The following is an 18,786-nucleotide window of genomic DNA, read 5'->3' as shown; positions in this document are numbered from 1 at the left end:
ACGAAAGTTGTGAACAAATCAATGAGGATTTGCAGAAAATAAATGCGTGGTGTAATGACTCGCAGTTATCTCTCAATATTAGTAAGTGTAACCTACTGCGTATAACAAGGCGAACATCCCCATTAATGTACGAGTACAAAATAAATGCCCTGTCTTTGGAAGCGGTAACATCCGTCAAGTATTGAGTGTGACTATTCGACATTATCTCAAATGAAATGATCAGATTACACAAGTAACGGGTAAGACAAACTCTAGATTGAGGTTTATTTGTAGAATCCTGAAGCGATGCAGTCCTTCAACAAAGGAAATTGCTTACAATACGTTAGTACGTCCAGTCTTAGAGTATTGTTCGTCTGTATGGGACCCTTACCAGTTGGGTCTGATTCAAGAGATTGAGAAGGTCAAAAGAAGAGCGGCAAGATTCGTGACGTACAATTAGCCATCGCGAGAGCGTTACAAATCTCATTGAAAGTTTGAAGTGGGACACACTTGCAGATAGACGGTGCGCTAAACGGGAGGCGCTGCTCACTAAATTCCGAAATCCGATCTTCACCGAGGATGTAGAGCATATACACTCCTGGAAATTGAAATAAGAACACCGTGAATTCATTGTCCCAGGAAGGGGAAACTTTATTGACACATTCCTGGGGTCAGATACATCACATGATCACACTGACAGAACCACAGGCACATAGACACAGGCAACAGAGCATGCACAATGTCGGCACTAGTACAGTGTATATCCACCTTTCGCAGCAATGCAGGCTGCTATTCTCCCATGGAGACGATCGTAGAGATGCTGGATGTAGTCCTTTGGAACGGCTTGCCATGCCATTTCCACCTGGCGCCTCAGTTGGACCAGCGTTCGTGCTGGACGTGCAGACCGCGTGAGACGACGCTTCATCCAGTCCCAAACATGCTCAATGGGGGACAGATCCGGAGATCTTGCTGGCCAGGGTAGTTGACTTACACCTTCTAGAGCACGTTGGGTGGCACGGGATACATGCGGACGTGCATTGTCCTGATGGAACAGCAAGTTCCCTTGCCGGTCTAGGAATGGTAGAACGATGGGTTCGATGACGGTTTGGATGTACCGTGCACTATTCAGTGTCCCCTCGACGATCACCAGTGGTGTACGGCCAGTGTAGGAGATCGCTCCCCACACCATGATGCCGGGTGTTGGCCCTGTGTGCCTCGGTCGTATGCAGTCCTGATTGTGGCGCTCACCTGCACGGCGCCAAACACGCATACGACCATCATTGGCACCAAGGCAGAAGCGACTCTCATCGCTGAAGACGACACGTCTCCATTCGTCCCTCCATTCACGCCTGTCGCGACACCACTGGAGGCGGGCTGCACGATGTTGGGGCGTGAGCGGAAGACGGCCTAACGGTGTGCGGGACCGTAGCCCAGCTTCATGGAGACGGTTGCGAATGGTCCTCGCCGATACCCCAGGAGCAACAGTGTCCCTAATTTGCTGGGAAGTGGCGGTGCGGTCCCCTACGGCACTGGGTAGGATCCTACGGTCTTGGCGTGCATCCGTGCGTCGCTGCGGTCCGGTCCCAGGTCGACGGGCACGTGCACCTTCCGCCGACCACTGGCGACAACATCGATGTACTGTGGAGACCTCACGCCCCACGTGTTGAGCAATTCGGCGGTACGTCCACCCGGCCTCCCGCATGCCCACTATACGCCCTCGCTCAAAGTCCGTCAGCTGCACATACGGTTCACGTCCACGCTGTCGCGGCATGCTACCAGTGTTAAAGACTGCGATGGAGCTCCGTATGCCACGGTAAACTGGCTGACACTGACGGCGGCGGTGCACAAATGCTGCGCAGCTAGCGCCATTCGACGGCCAACACCGCGGTTCCTGGTGTGTCCGCTGTGCCGTGCGTGTGATCATTGCTTGTACAGCCCTCTCGCAGTGTCCGGAGCAAGTATGGTGGGTCTGACACACCGGTGTCAATGTGTTCTTTTTTCCATTTCCAGGAGTGTATTATTACCACCAACTTTCAAATCGCGCAGTGATCACCATTCAAAGATAAGGGAAATAACAGCTCGTACTGAGGCGTTCGGACAGTCGTTTTTCCCCTGCGCGATCCGCGAGTTGAACAGAGGGGGAGGGGGGGGGGAATATGACGTTGGCGCGAATCGTGCCCTCCGCCACACACCGCTTGGTGGCTAGCGGAGTATAGATGTAGATGTAGATATAGATGTAGGCGTAGATGTAGACAGCAACAATCTGCAATAGTTAAATGGTTGAATAAATTCTGACTGCAGAATAATTACGGTCGCCAACTCAAAAACTAGCAAAAGTTAAATTCGGTTAATGACTGACTTGACTATGAAATTATGTATTAACTGGAATTGAATAATAATGCAGCAATTGAACAAAATGAGGTCGCACGAGGTAAGATGTTAAAGACACGTGTAACGTTAACAAAGTGATGTCAATTTGGAATGCACTGATATTAACCAATAATTAGATAATTACTAGCAACACTTTATGGAAACTGTACTAAATTACGTAACTCACAATAATACTGTCACTTCGAAAATTTGCAAAAATATGACTCAAACTAATCACTGTTTCTTAGTGGTTATTTATCACATTAAGGTCGTAAATGGTTTCATTTATAGCAACAACCATTTGGCAATGCCAGTGATACAAATCATATGAAATTATTCGTAAAACACAACATAAAATCATAAAATTACTTTTAATACATTGAAACATAAATTGTTTTTTAAATAACTTTTATTTTGATTGATGATCTGCAGTAGTAGTGCAACTCTCTATGAATGACCATAATTACTGTTGTCTCTGATTCGTCATTATTTGAATGAAAATTAACTCTAAAATTAATTGGATTTATCTTCTTTCAATTATTTCTTTCACTTGTGACTTTCTCGGACGTTTTGGTGAAGGTATGGGACCAGGTAGATGGTTAATGACTTAGTTCAATTAGCTTCACTCACTGACTTTATGATTTGACTAAACAACATTACAATGTTCAAAAAATTATCAAATATCCTGGCAAGCCTTGTACACAACTGCAAAGTAACTGGCTTGACCCTACCTTGCGACGAGGTGATTGTGGCGCGACGTAATGTTATTTATGGCATTCGTAATTGTCAATAGACCTTTCTTGGTTAGCGAGCAGCTCGAATAACCTAGGGCCAATTAATTCTTAACTGCCAAATCTTCTTATACCCATGTACTGTGCCCACACCGTGTTCGCTCACTTATATACTTTGCCTTACCACACTTTACAAAATCAACTCGCCGGCCGCTGGGACCGAGCGGTTCTAGGCGCTTCAGTCCGGAACCGTGCTGCTGCTACGGTGGCAGGTTCGAATCCTGCCTCGGGCATGGATGTGTGTAATGTCCTTAGGTTAGTTAGGCTTAAGTAGTTCTAAGTCTAGGGGACTGATGACCTCAGATGTTAAGTCCCATAGTGCTCAGAGCCAATTGAACGAAAACCAACTCCAAAACAATTTCAGTTTGGCATTAGTGAGCCAACACTTCACTTCCGTATCCCACGACAGATAATCGGAAACTCTCTTCTTTGTCTCCACTACTATGACTGCACGCATTCACGCCAAAGATTTTATTGTTACATTAAAAAGTATTCTTTGCACTCCGTACAGTTTGAATTTTCTTCACATTGCCTGCGTGTTTACTATAAAGCTTTGACATAGTTATTTCTTTCTTGTTCTTCTAGCATTATATTATAGTTTCATGAACGCTAATTACCACTGATGATCCGTAAGTCTCTTCTTTGCCTCCACTACTACGACTACGCACATTCGCACCACATATGTTATTGTCATATTAAAAGGTATTCTTTGGGCTTCATACCGTATGAATGTCTCTGACATTGTCAGCGTATTTACCACAACGTTTAGTCATAGTTATTTCTTACTTGTTCTTCAAGCATCATATTACAGTTTCATAAACACTAATTACTGAACAAACTCATAAGTACATATAATTACAAAAATGATTTTAAAATCGTAGAATCGAATGTCTGTACACTGTGTTGTAGTGTTAGAACGGACTTGTCTAGGGTTAACTGATGCCAATAAATCTCATTAGTTTCCGCTTAAAGTTGAGAGTGATGTTTCTGTGTGACTCACTCCCCATTGACTTTGAACTATATTCGTGTGTTCTGTTGCTGTTGTGATTATCGGCGATTATCGGCGACAACTGCCAGTGGCCAGTGGAGGCAGTGTATGAACTGTTTACCCGCAGATCACCGAATCTTTCCTGAAAGTAGTTACATAGCTAATGGACTTTTAAGTATTGACTATGGAGCTGTGAGGAGTTTAACCCCGCCTTGTTGGTCAAAGCGAGGCTGATGTCGCTTATTTAGCCTGATTTGATAGTGTAACAGTGCAGACAATTAACACACGTCAGCCAATAAAGGTTTCCGACTAAATCCGCGGATCAGCGCGACGCATAATAGTCTCACTCACACGACGTCAAGAGTACGAGGATACTGGCCACAGGCGCGAGGGTGACTTCGCACGAAGCCATGGAAGCTCTGAGGCACGGACGAAAGAACGTTTCAACATAAAACCTCTCCAAAGTAATAATACAGAGCAAAAGCCAATGTGAAGCACTGGAAGCACTAGGACTTAAGCTGACGCAAGTATGGAAGAAAAACATTAATTCCGCAATAGAATACCTTCACGATACGTGAGTTGCTCTACTTTTTCGGGAGAGATGGAGTCTTATGTGGCTGTACATTGCGTTTCAACTCATGCAATAGTGGTAATCTTTGTTCATGAACTGTAATTTTCTCTTATCTTGTGCAATTGTCTGTTATGAAAAGCATTTAACGTGGGAGAAACCAAAACGTAAAATACGTTGCCTAGGCTAGCTAAATTTATGATGGAAGTGGACTCGTTGCCAAAAACCAGTCTTCACGACGTGGACTTACATTTATTGAATTTGATATATACAACAGTTAAACAAAGCACGAATAGAACTGATGGTAGTGAGTGAGATGTTGTCGCTGTTTTTAGGGAACGACTACCATGCGTTTGCTTATCGAAAATGTTGTTAGATTGTTAGGATAAATCCAATAGAATATCATGATAATTGTAAGAGATTAATTTTTGTTGTTTACTTGAGTAGTATGCAGAGAAACGTGTATATCCTTGATCTAGATGTATTAGAGTCCATGGATTATTTTCGCTCATCTTTTATTATAAAGCAAACGAGGCACACTTGATATCATTCCCTGTACATACTTCTTCTCTTGCCTCTATCTATGTGAGCATACCATTTTGTTGATCTGTGCGGTTTTCGAATAGTAAGGATCATATTCAGTCAGAAAATGTTGTGAAAGTATCTTATTTATTATTAATCATTTGTAAAGATCCGTTTTTATCTTTCAGCAGCTTAATGACGCAGGCAAGGGTAAGTTTGGTGATGTGACGAACACGCGTCATCAGGGCAGAATCAGATGCATATTTGCGTCCTTTTTCTTAAAACTTGCAGTCTAAATTGTTTGATTTTCGAGGTCCAATTATTTTTTCTGTGCACTCCGGAAAGCCGTGCGTTACACCGCTCGGCTAAACGGGCGGACTTAGGTAATATTACTCATTCCCAGTCATTGCTGATGCATGTTCCTGTCCCATCCTTCTAACTGCTTAGCGCCGTCGGATATTTGCAGGATGTTCGGTTTACGCATCTGATAAGAACATATTTGAAGAAATGCGTTGTTTGCGTTGCAGATTGATTCGTTCCGTTCTAGGTTACTATTTTTTGTGATAACCTTTTCATTGCGCCCATCTCGGTAACTGAATATTGCCTTTTCTTCCCATGCTATTCGTAGGTGATTATATTTTGTGGCTAGTCGTTGCACTGTTACAAATGTTTACTTTAACTGATTTCGCTGTAGCAATCTGCTCTCTTTTCAAAGAGAGCAGATTGCTACAGCGAAATCAGTTAAAGTAAACATTTGTAACAGTGCAACGACTAGCCACAAAATATAATCACCTACGAATAGCATGGGAAGAAAACCTTATGAGGTCTCATCGGATTCCAACCAACTGCACGAGTGAAAAGGTAACCACCTAAAATATATGAGAACCACTTAGAATATAATGTACTGCTGCAGCTGTCGTGCCAGATGAATGATCGATGCTACCTGTTCGAGAAGGAAATTGATTCCAATACCCTGATAACTATTACCATTACGTTTCAATAACTAGTAATAGGTTCACATAGACTATTTGATGCAAACAATGCCAGATTTATTCGGACGGAAAAAATGTAATAATAATCAATAAAACAGCAGTTTATGGCATTCCCGTATTCTCTGTTATCAGTATGTGACTTCTACGCTTGCAGTATATTAAATATTTAAAGATCTATTTCTCAACGACCGAAGGTATTTAAAAGGATGGATGGAAAAAGAAAAAAACCTGAAATGAAAGAATGAACCTCCTTCGAAGACATTATGATATCGTAATAAATAGTTTGGCCAGTAACTGCAAAGCAGACATGGTCCTAAAAAGGTTTATTGTACTCACCCCACTGTTAGCATAAAGTTGAAGGTACGCCGTTATATAGGCTAATTTCTAAACAGCACAACAGGTCTCTTCTTATTGCCGCAGAAATCTCGGAACGTATTTCAGGAGAGATTTGGTAGTCTCGCATTAAGTAAAGTGGCCAATATCATTGCTGGAAGAACTTTCCCATATTAAGTGTAATACAGGGCAGATTCACAATTGAAGAGTTAATAAAACAATTACAATGGTACAGCTTTGTTGTCAACTTTTTATTAACATGAACATAGCATACGCATCATTGTTTACGTCGAAACAACTGACTACTGTAGTAAGCACCTCAGCACCAGCAACACAATGATGACTGTGGTTTACAGACAGAGAAACGTAATCCACTTGTGCACTAGATGTCCTGACAATCGCGTGGCGATCCACTCAGAGCAACGACCACGAGAAGCACAGATGTTATGGGATGGCGTTGTAGGAGCGACGCAGGGCTGGACACTCGAAGACCGAAGTGAAGCGGTAATCTGCGAATACGTACACAGGCACATTACAAAGAGCTGCTGGCATCATTAAAAGTGAGACAACGCAGAGCTATAGATAAACTATCTATAAAGGCCAGCAGGAGGGAATGTTTATCGATCTGTTCAAAATGGCTCTAACCACTATGGGGCTTAACATCTGAGGTCATCAGTTCCCTAGACTTAGAACTACTTAAACCTAACTAACCTAAGGACATTACACACATCCATGCCCGAGGCAGGATTCGAACCTGCGACCGTAGCAGCAGTGCGGTTCCGGACTGAAGCGCCTAGAACCGCTCGGCGGAATAAAATACAGGTTGTGGCTTTCTTGGAGCAATTATCCCTACGTCTGTCTGAAGTGACAGGGAAACCATGGCATGCCTAAACTAGTCGGAAGTCCGATGCTTAGTGATTTAAGTCCAGCACCTTAACCGCTACACTGCTTGCTTCAATCAGGTATTGTCCGTACAGTCTCTCTATACTTGATTTGACTTCTCCTTTAGTATAGAAATTATGAAAGAACGCTTCGATAGTTCTTGTTATGGGAGGTACTTCATGAAAAGAACACTCCTAATTACAACTATGATTGTTAACAATGGTTCTAAGTGAAATGGTATATAAACGTAGTAGAGACAGTAGTTTGTAATTTAATTTTCGTCAGTTGTTCACATAAAACGTTGAAAACGAGCAGATTAAAAAAATAATATTAACTGATTCTTCCGTCTCAAAGCGCAGTATTACTGTTGTTCTACAGTACTGACTTATTTCATTAACATATACTTATATGGATATGGTGTCTGTTCTTTCGGACATGTCCGAAAGAACAGACACCATATCCATATTAGTATATAGTTCTGGCAATACCGGCCATGACCTTCTTCTTCTGTGCGGATGCACACTTATTCCCCGAACTCTTACGAGACTTGGTAAGAATGTCTTCCACGAGTAATGAGTATGTTGGGGTGGGGCACTACGAATGTAGTGTGTGGACATACAAGGTAAGAATGTGAGTCTCGCGGGAAGCGTGCTCGAGATAGCCCCTGCAGTCGCACTATCCTCTGTGCCCTCGGTGGCTCAGATGGATCCGGCACGGTATCTCAGCGTGTTCGGTCAGAGGGCTAGCTGCCCTCTGTAATAAAAGAAACTGAGTTGATGGATCAACAACGAAATGAAACGGGTGTCTTTCGATGTCCGCCCCGAGCAGATAGATTGAACGAAAATCAACAAAATGAGATTTAAAAAAAAAAAATGGATAGAGCGTCTGCCATGTAAGCAGGGGATCCCGGGTTCGAGTCCCGATCGGGGCACACATTTTAACCGGTCCCCGTTGATATATATCAACGCCCGTGAGCAGCTGACGGCATTAATATAATTCTAATTCCGTTATTTCGTTAACAGGTTTTCAGCTTACACGGCCATCAACAGACTTTAAGTGAGTATCGTCGTCAAAGAAACTACAATATCGGTGAACAACTTTGGAAAAATAATCACACTTTAATGGTAGCAAACGTCGGACTTCGTTTGAAATATGAAAGGAGTTCCGACATGCAACGCGAGATTTCGACGGACAAAATACTGGTGGATGGAGAGAACGTTTACAAGCCAAGGGGCTAAGATGTCAGATATTTCTATCATACCCAACCGTGGTACACTGGTAAGACGTATAAGTTGTTGCCTCCAGTGTACGCCAATTTTGTTTAAAACTCTAGCGAAGCACAGAGATCGAATGAACTTTGGAAGGAGTTGGGCTGCGGGCGAGAAGCACTTACTGGTGCGGTTGATGCAGTTGACGCGCAGCATGGCGCAGTAGCTGGGGAAGGCGGACGTGGAGCGCCCGTCTCGGCCGCAGACCGGGGACCACGTACCAGGGCACTGCGGGCACTGCAGCTGGGCGCGCGCGACAGACACCGCCGCCGCTGCAACGACACACCGCGTCTCCGTCACACACACACACATCACCTGTCTCCCTAGCGTAATCTCTCAAATAATCTTTTATTCGTATCAGAAGCACGAGATTACAAAGTAAAAGAAAAGGCTGTTGTAGGCCTACAGGGGATAGAACAAGCAAGTACCGACTAGCACATAAAGTACATACAGCGATCAAAACAAAATGTGGCAAGGAAATATGTACAAAACAGAGAAGGGATTCGATATTTAAGGCCAAGTACAATACGTTATCACAGGATTTTTCAATCCAGAAAAGCCGCGTGACAGCGAAAAATGGTGCAAGGAAGTTAGAAATCCTCTTAAAAAAAAAGAACAAAAAAAAGCACTATTACCAGGTATGCATACAACAAGATCAGGAAACAAAACAGACAGGATGAAAGTAACTTTTGCATGATGTGTGACTGCCAAATAACGTACCTCAATGAAACATGGACCACACACTGAAGAAATACGCAGTGAGACGAACAGAAATGACACATTTATTCAGAGACAATAATTACAATACATCACCGCGATGTATGATGGTCCCCTGGAGATTACAAACGGCGGGACATGATTCTCAGTAGCCAGCCGCTGTGACCGAGAGGTTCTAAACGCTTCCGTCCGGAACCGCGCTGCTGCTACGGTCGTAGGTTCGAATCCTGACTCGGGCATGGATGTGTGTGATGTCGTTAGGTTAGTTAGGTTTAAGTAGTTCTAAGTCTTAGGGAACTGATGACATCAGATGTTAAGTCCCATATTGCTTAGAGCCATTTGAACCATTTGATTCTCAGTAGAGTGTCTCATCACGACGGATACCAATGCATGTTCTGCAACGAACTCCCGTGCTGGCCACAAGTTTAGTAAGGAGTTACTGTGCTAGAATGTTCCATTCCTCCACCACAGTGGTTAACAATTGCTCCATAGTCTTTGGTGCATGTGGACCTCTTGCAATGTGTCTCCCCGACTCATTTCACGCGTGCTCGATGGGATTTAAGTCGGGGGAACGGGCAGGACTCACCGAATATTCAAGAACTCCTCCATCTGTGATGTTTAACGCGGTCGCGATTTGTCATCCATAAAAAGAAAGTCAAGGCTGAATGCATCCCTGAAAAGACGCAGCCGGCCGGTGTGGCCGAGCGGTTCTAGGCGCTTCAGTCTGGAGCCGCGCGATCGCTACGGTCGCAGGTTCGAATCCTGCCTCGGGCGTGGATGTGTGTGGTGTCCTTGGGTTAGTTAGGTTTAAGTAGTTCTAAGTTCTAGGGGACTGATGACCTCAGATGTTGAGTCCCATAGTGCTCAGAGCCATTTGCACCATTTGAAAAGACGCAACTTTGGAGCGAGTACTGTGTTAGCATGACCGATGAGTATACCGTGTTCAGAGGTCTGTAGGTCTGCACCCACTTCAACATTATGCTTCCCCACACCATAACACCTGACCGACGAAACAGATCACATCGACAATGTTTCTGGGTACACTACGTGAGCCCACCTCTTGCCATATGAGAGTTCGCACTTCAGTGATGAACTTATCGCTTTGGCGATGCAGTTGTTATGGTGTGGGGAGGTAAAATGTTGCATTGGCCTATTGACGTCATAATCTCTTGACACCCGGTCATCGTTATTGTGACACTGTTCTCCTTCCCCATGTGTGCCCGTTTCCGGAGTGCATTCGGCCCTTATTTCATTTATGTGGACGACAATGGGCGACCGCATCGAACAGCGCAGGTGGAGGAGCTCCGGAACTGGCTTGTCCGTTTCCTCGATTTAAATCCCATCAGGCAGCACGTTCACATGCACCAACAACCATGCGGCAGTTGTCAACTCCAATGGTATAGGAATGGAACACTCTACCACAAGAACTCTTTACCAACCTTATGGCCACCACGGGGACACGTTGCACAGCATGCATTGTTCGGTGGTGGTCACACACCGTATGGTCCATAGCACGCTAACAGAACAGTACTGGCGAGCCCCTGCAACACTGCTACTACTGTCAACCAGAGATGCTCGACCCACCGAGAAACAGACAATCACAGGGAAGCCGTACTGTACACAACACGCAAACCAGCCACACACACCCCCTACACTGTGAGCTGATCTGTGACCGATCGCCCTCTAATGTATGACGACCTCGGACTGTTACAGGGACGAAGCCGCTGCAGCAGGCCCAGGAGAATTCACAAGAGCCCATCTGCAACGCCCGGACTGACCCATCTACAAGGAGCACCAGCAGCGACAAAGGTGACGATTCACGATACCTCGCGCTAACATAACCTCACCTTGCATGCACTGTCGCAGCTAGCAAGCCGTTACTGCCCTTGCTACCCGTCCTACTGTCGCAGAGGCTTTTTTTCACTTATCGCTTGCCTCGGCACATTTTTCCCTCTGCCCTTAAAAACCGCTACCCTTCTACTGCTTTCGTCCACTTACTGTCTGCTGATGGACCATGTCAATGAGTAATCCTACCCAGACGCGTGGGAAACATCGCAGCCCGCATCCTGTGACTCCTGACTCGAAAACTAATATGTTACACGGTGGTGACAGTGGAACTTTTGGTTTGGTCACCACGTGGGTATGGACTTGGAGGGACCCCATCAATAATATATATATATATATATATATATATATATATATATATATATATATATATATATATATAGTGAGTCACCTAACGTTACCGCTGGATATATTTCGTAAACCACATCAAATACTGACGAACCGATTCCACAGACCGAACGTGAGGAGAGGGGCTAGTGTAATTGTTTAATACAAACCACGGATGTAATTAACATTTTACAATGCAACGAACGGCACTGATTACGTATTTGTTTATATGTTCAGATCTGCTAACAAAACTAACGGGGTTCCATTTAAAAAAACGTAGGTTTGTGTTAAAAAACATACTTCCGTGCATTTTTTTATGGTTTGTATTAACCAATTAGACTAGCCCCTCTCCTCACGTTCGGTCTGTGGAATCGATTCGTCAGTATTTCAGCGGTAATGTTAGGTGACTTATCCTGTATATACACTCCTGGAAATTGAAATAAGAACACCGTCAATTCATTGTCCCAGGAAGGGGAAACTTTATTGACACATTCCTGGGGTCAGATACATCACATGATCACACTGACAGAACCACAGGCACATAGACACAGGCAACAGAGCATGCACAATGTCGGCACTAGTACAGTGTATATCCACCTTTCGCAGCAATGCAGGCTGCTATTCTCCCATGGAGACGATCGTAGAGATGCTGGATGTAGTCCTGTGGAACGGCTTGCCATGCTATTTCCACCTGGCGCCTCAGTTGGACCAGCGTTCGTGCTGGACGTGCAGACCGCGTGAGACGACGCTTCATCCAGTCCCAAACATGCTCAATGGGGGACAGATCCGGAGATCTTGCTGGCCAGGGTAGTTGACTTACACCTTCTAGAGCACGTTGGGTGGCACGGGATACATGCGGACGTGCATTGTCCTGTTGGAACAGCAAGTTCCCTTGCCGGTCTAGGAATGGTAGAACGATGGGTTCGATGACGGTTTGGATGTACCGTGCACTGTTCAGTGTCCCCTCGACGATCACCAGTGGTGTACGGCCAGTGTAGGAGATCGCTCCCCACACCATGATGCCGGGTGTTGGCCCTATGTGCCTCGGTCGTATGCAGTCCTGATTGTGGCGCTCACCTGCACGGCGCCAAACACGCATACGACCATCATTGGCACCAAGGCAGAAGCGACTCTCATCGCTGAAGACGACTCGTCTCCATTCGTCCCTCCATTCACGCCTGTCGCGACACCACTGGAGGCGGGCTGCACGATGTTGGGGCGTGAGCGGAAGACGGCCTAACGGTGTGCGGGACCGTAGCCCAGCTTCATGGAGACGGTTGCGAATGGTCCTCGCCGATACCCCAGGAGCAACAGTGTCCCTAATTTGCTGGGAAGTGGCGGTGCGGTCCCCTACGGCACTGCGTAGGATCCTACGGTCTTGGCGTGCATCCGTGTGTCGCTGCGGTCCGGTCCCAGGTCGACGGGCACGTGCACCTTCCGCCGACCACTGGCGACAACATCGATGTACTGTGGAGACCTCACGCCCCACGTGTTGAGCAATTCGGCGGTACGTCCACCCGGCCTCCCGCATGCCCACTATACGCCCTCGCTCAAAGTCCGTCAACTGCACATACGGTTCACGTCCACGCTGTCGCGGCATGCTACCAGTGTTAAAGACTGCGATGGAGCTCCGTATGCCACGGCAAACTGGCTGACACTGACGGCGGCGGTGCACAAATGCTGCGCAGCTAGCGCCATTCGACGGCCAACACCGCGGTTCCTGGTGTGTCCGCTGTGCCGTGCGTGTGATCATTGCTTGTACAGCCCTCTCGCAGTGTCCGGAGCAAGTATGGTGGGTCTGACACACCGGTGTCAATGTGTTCTTTTTTCCATTTCCAGGAGTATATATATATATATATATATATATATATATATATATATATATATATATATATATATATATATATATATATATATACCACACCCTATTAAGAATCGTGTACCGCATTTTGTAATGCCCAGGGCATCATTGTAAATAGCGGTCTCTGAATAAAAGTATCATTTCTGTTAGCCTCTTCGCGCATTTCTTTCAGTTGCCTTCTGTACTCTACCACACTGTAACAGTTGTTTCTATGTATGACCGAAGTTTGATTGAGCTGTGTTACCTGTCAGTACAAAATCACGCGAATACTTTCGTCCTTAAGTTTTGCACACCAGTGTACAAGTCACCCCCTTAAACAAGCACGCTGCTCGCTCTGGAGCGCTGTAGATGGATCAGAACTGCTACCGGATGGTCATGTCACTCTCTGATCATGACGTAACTCGTGACAGTGAAGAGTTGTGTACGTTCCACTCGTTTTCATGGAAACAGCGTTGTAGTATGGGCCGACTTGGAGACTTGGCAGAAAGTCAGAAAGGAGATATTGTTTTTGAACGCGACTTTCACCACCGAGAGAATGAAACTGTCCGAAATGTAAGTGTATTAATACTGACCGTCCAGCGAGTCTACAAATTATGGTATACGACACGCTTAGAAAGTTTCTAACCGACGGGGACCGAAGATGAGTGTCACTATTTATCAATAACTATCGGTTTCAAAACCGATAGGAATGCTGCTGTCCATGAATATGGGTCAACATCAACCAGTTGTCGAGCGATTAAAGGGAATTGCATGCAATCCTTCTAGTGTGATGACTCCTGGGAGATGACTAATTTTTTGTCCCGTATACTTATACAACATGTGCAATAACCAAGAGGACAATTATAATAGAAGCCCGAAACAGATGTGCTCGGCTATAAAAGGCCGTAAGCTGGAATGCAGTTCTTTCCTCTACTGTTCAACCCGCATATCTAAGATACAATGAACAAAATAGAAGAAAGTTTCCAAACGCGGATTATAATTAAAGATTTGACCATACCAATAATAAAATTCGCTGACGTTGTAGTTTTGCTCTGTAAAGGTAAGAAAGAATTACAGTACTTACTGAACAGAATGCAAAACTACTGATCACAGAATACGGACTGCGAGTACACCAGGTACTGAGTAGCAGCGTGACAGCTTTAACATCAAAAGTGGGGAATACGCCATTGGTGAAGCGAAGGAATTCCGCTAGCTTGGGAGCCTAATAGTCCAGGACGGACGAAGCAGACGAACGTAGGCAAAGAGAGAGCTTTTCTTTTTTGATATACAATCAGACGAGACCCACGTGCAGTGAAGTTATTCTGTCCAGAAAGTTCTAGGATTATTTTCCGATCGTAAAATCAGTAAATCGCATGGTAGACTTACAAGATTACTGATTTCATCCGCAACAACACCTCGTCGTCCAGGGATCTTCAAAACAGAAGTCGTTGCGAGACACACGAAGTTCCTAAAATCGTTTGGAGGAATAAGAGCCAAAAGGCAGTTTCACAAGTTGCGACATATTCGCAGTATGGTTCCACAGCAAGCCAGGATTTATATTTATTTTATTATAAATCCAACCACAGACCACAAAAGTTTATGGTCAAGTAATTCATTTCGGTCAACGATGACCATCTTCAGAACCTAAGTAAATCCAATGCATTACATAATTCGCGTCACTGCGTATATAGATGGTACACTCACATTAATCACTTGTATGGCTGATTAATGTGACTGTAACATCTATATTCGCAATGATACGAATTACATAGTATACTAGACTCGGGTCTGAAGATGATCAGTGTTGAGCGAAATTGATTACCTGATCTATAAACCTTTGTGGTCCGTGACTGGATTTATAATAACATAAAGGAGTCAGTTTGATATCTCGCTCAGAAGCTCTGGAAGGATGGAGTAATTACTTTATTTAGAAAAAACGATTGCCATTTTAACATCGAAGATGCCACGATTGGGCGCATGTCCAAATTATCGGACAGTTATCTGACATCTGACACATGTATACCGCTGACAAGAATGATATGCAGAAGAGTAGGAACTGAATAGGTAATGGGTAGAGGATGATCAGTTTGATTCAGAAGAGGTACTGATGTAACATATTTAAATTATGGAAGAAAATACAGCTGAAGTGCTGACACTGTCGAATAGTTTCCCGTATCTACGAAACAAAGTTGCTGTAAGGAAACTGGAAGATCAAAGCTTACGTTAAAAACGCAGCGCTAGAGCTTATCACTACTATTGTTTAATCTGAGCGCTGAAGAAGAGACTAAGCAAATTAAAGCTTCAAAATGTCCACAAAAATACAAGCGGAAGAGATACTGATTTAAGATTACAGATCATGGACATTTGTATATAGTAGGAAGGTAAAGAGTATACAAAAAAGTGGTGAAGATGGTACGAAGAAATATAGTAAATACATGAAAATAACAAATAAAGAGAAAGGAGAACAAATGAAAAAATCTATTACCTAGAAAGCAAATTGGTTTGTGTCCGAAGCAAAGGAGCCATTTGAAGCAGTTAAATAAATGTGTTCACTGATATCACATAGGCTATATGGCGTCTGCAACACAGTGTTCTGTATAAACCAAAAATGGACCGTGAGGATAGTGCAGAAGGAGAGCAAACTTTTAAAATGTGGTGCTTGAGATGAATGATGAAGGTAAGACTATAGATAAAAGTATGAGACGAAGAAGTATATATGTGTTGATGTATGTTAAAGGTAAGAAAGAATTAAGAGACAAAGAAGTACTACCATGAATAGACAAGGCATATAAACTATTACTAGAAGAATGGATGGGTTAGTGGGGCATGCGAGAAGCAGTAGTGGAAAAACTGTTAGGAGAAAAATGTACTGAATTTATCGGACAGAGAGAGTATGAATAAAAGTTGGGTGTAGATAATGTTGAGTGTACTGGGCGTGCAGTAAAGAAAAGATTGCTACAAGAAAAAAGAAATGAAAGATGGCATGAAAGTTGTTGAAGTGGGCAGCAATGAGTAAATATCAGGTAGTATCCGCTACTCGCTACACCAAGAGCACATGTCACATCCTTAGAAGAAAGTAAATGAACAGAGAAGTCTCGCAGTCACCGTAACGCGACACAAGTGCAGGCTTCGAGGAAATCTTTAAGATCTCCAATTACTTACAGCTGTATATGCTGTACATGCGTCCTTTCACTAATTCATCATAAAGTAACAGGATTCCTCGCTCAAGCATCGGTGATAAGAACATGTTTTGCATGTGCACGGAACATCCCAACTACAACCTGATTGCCAGTTAAGCGGTGCGGCCTAACCGGTCAGGCGCAACTCTGCGCTGCTGTATATGACTGGTTCACGTACGACCCTAAGATCTCTCTTAGAAACTAATATTCCGGTGAGTCCTGATCGACATGATTGCTTGTCTTCATATATTTCGCTGTTCTTTGTTTCACTCTCATAAGAAGATTTGTAGCATTCTTTGACGCAGCATCGGGTAAGAAATATTTATGAAGTACTGAAAATGACAAGTCAATCGAAACCAGTTTAGTTCTATTAAAATTTGCGTGAGCAGTGACTAAAATAAACTTTTCCTCCTATGTCAGGTCGGCCGTCGTGTCGCCACAGCCTCATACATGCGAGAAAGCCGAATTACCCGACAGCGTGTGACTTTCAAAACTTCTGTCTTTTTTTTTTTCATAAATAACAAGTGTGAACTGGAACGAAATTTTAACGTGGACATCTGACTTTCGTTGACGCAGTTCTTAAAAAAGAAGGCTGACTCACTGGCAAACTAAAGCTTCAATTTACGCTGACAGCGTCCGTTCCTTCCAAGAGTAATATAATAATTTAATGTCTCTACTGTTTGACTCGCCTCACTTTAACTCAATAGGTACTTAGTTTCAGAAATAGACACGGGGAGCCAGCATAGACATAAAAAACTGTTTACGAGCCAACCGCACCTCAAATGGCTCAGCGAGAAGGTCATTGCTTCCGAGATGAACCGGTTATGAAACCTGCTATGGATGAGAGATTTGTGCAGTTTCATTGGAGTTCAATGGCTCTGAGCACTATGGGACTTAACTGCTGTGGTCATCAGTCCCCTAGAACTTAGAACTACTTAAACCTAACTAACCTAAGGACATCACACACATCCATGCCCGAGGCAGGATTCGAACCTGCAACCGTAGCGGTCACGCGGTTCCAGACTGAAGCGCCTTTAACCGCACGGCCACACCGGCCGGCTTTTCATTGGAGAATTACCCCTTTGGGATCAGGGTGAGTTAGAAAAGAGGCATGCTGCAAAGAATGTGTAGTTTTCGTTTCCTTTGTTACTCTCAAATCTACAGTTAGAATGTGGTGGTGGGCGTGAAACAAGCTCAAACAGCTAACAACGCGTTCGTTGAAAACACATTCTACATTGGGAGAAAGATAATGAAATACAATTATTGGTGCAGGAGGTTCATTAAACTGTAAATGTGTTACCATGAACACCTTGGTAAGAACCAGACTGGCAGTAACACATCGGTTAATATGTGTCGAATCTTGCACGAAAACAGAAAGAGACGAAGTATAAATTAAATGACAAGTGGTAGGAAGATGAATCAGTCAGAATCTTTATTACGTTATTGAATAATTTTTATTGGGTCTGCGAAATATGTAAGGCATTTTATCCAAATTAGTGGCCTATTTTATTACTCTCAGCTAAAAAGGGTGTATACTAGTAAATACTACTTAGATTTCACAGAATATCAAATTTAAGCTCAAATTAAAGCCAGATTTCTACAAGACGCAACAGTGTTAAAACCATCGATTTTAAATGTTGCTCTTGGAAGTTTTTTACGAGACTAGCACCAAAACGACAAAATGGAAATGATGGTGCTATCTTTCTTATAAGTATGTTCGGTACAGGAGTATCAATTGTTATATCGACTAAAACGTCTCTAAATTTCTGTTACTGATAAAAATAATACATTTGTGACTCTCTAAATAATTCAGTCTTAGTAGCAGTAGACCATGTATGATGGTAGTTTCAACGTCTTGTGCATAATGTTTTCGGGAGAGCTCATGAAGCTACCTAACGCTGTCATGTATGTAGGAGCGCACTGAAGTATGCTGTTTCGTTCTGGATGACAACGAGCCGAATTACAGGTGAAATAAAACCGACCTGTATTACTTATTTTACTTGCGCAGTGAGCAGGTACAAGTCCACTGTCAATGTAATATCCTCACAGTGAGAGCTGCTTATTCTGGATTTACCAAAGTTAGTGGTAGATGGTCACCAAATGCCCTTCCTGTCAGCAAGTGACAATGGTACACGAAGTACCCTCCGCCACACTCCACACCGTGACTTGCGGAGTAATGTTGCAG

Source organism: Schistocerca nitens, chromosome 5 (genome assembly GCF_023898315.1).
Source record: "Schistocerca nitens isolate TAMUIC-IGC-003100 chromosome 5, iqSchNite1.1, whole genome shotgun sequence".
In the NCBI taxonomy this organism is placed as follows: Eukaryota; Metazoa; Arthropoda; class Insecta; order Orthoptera; family Acrididae; genus Schistocerca; species Schistocerca nitens.
This window is presented reverse-complemented; position numbering follows the sequence as displayed.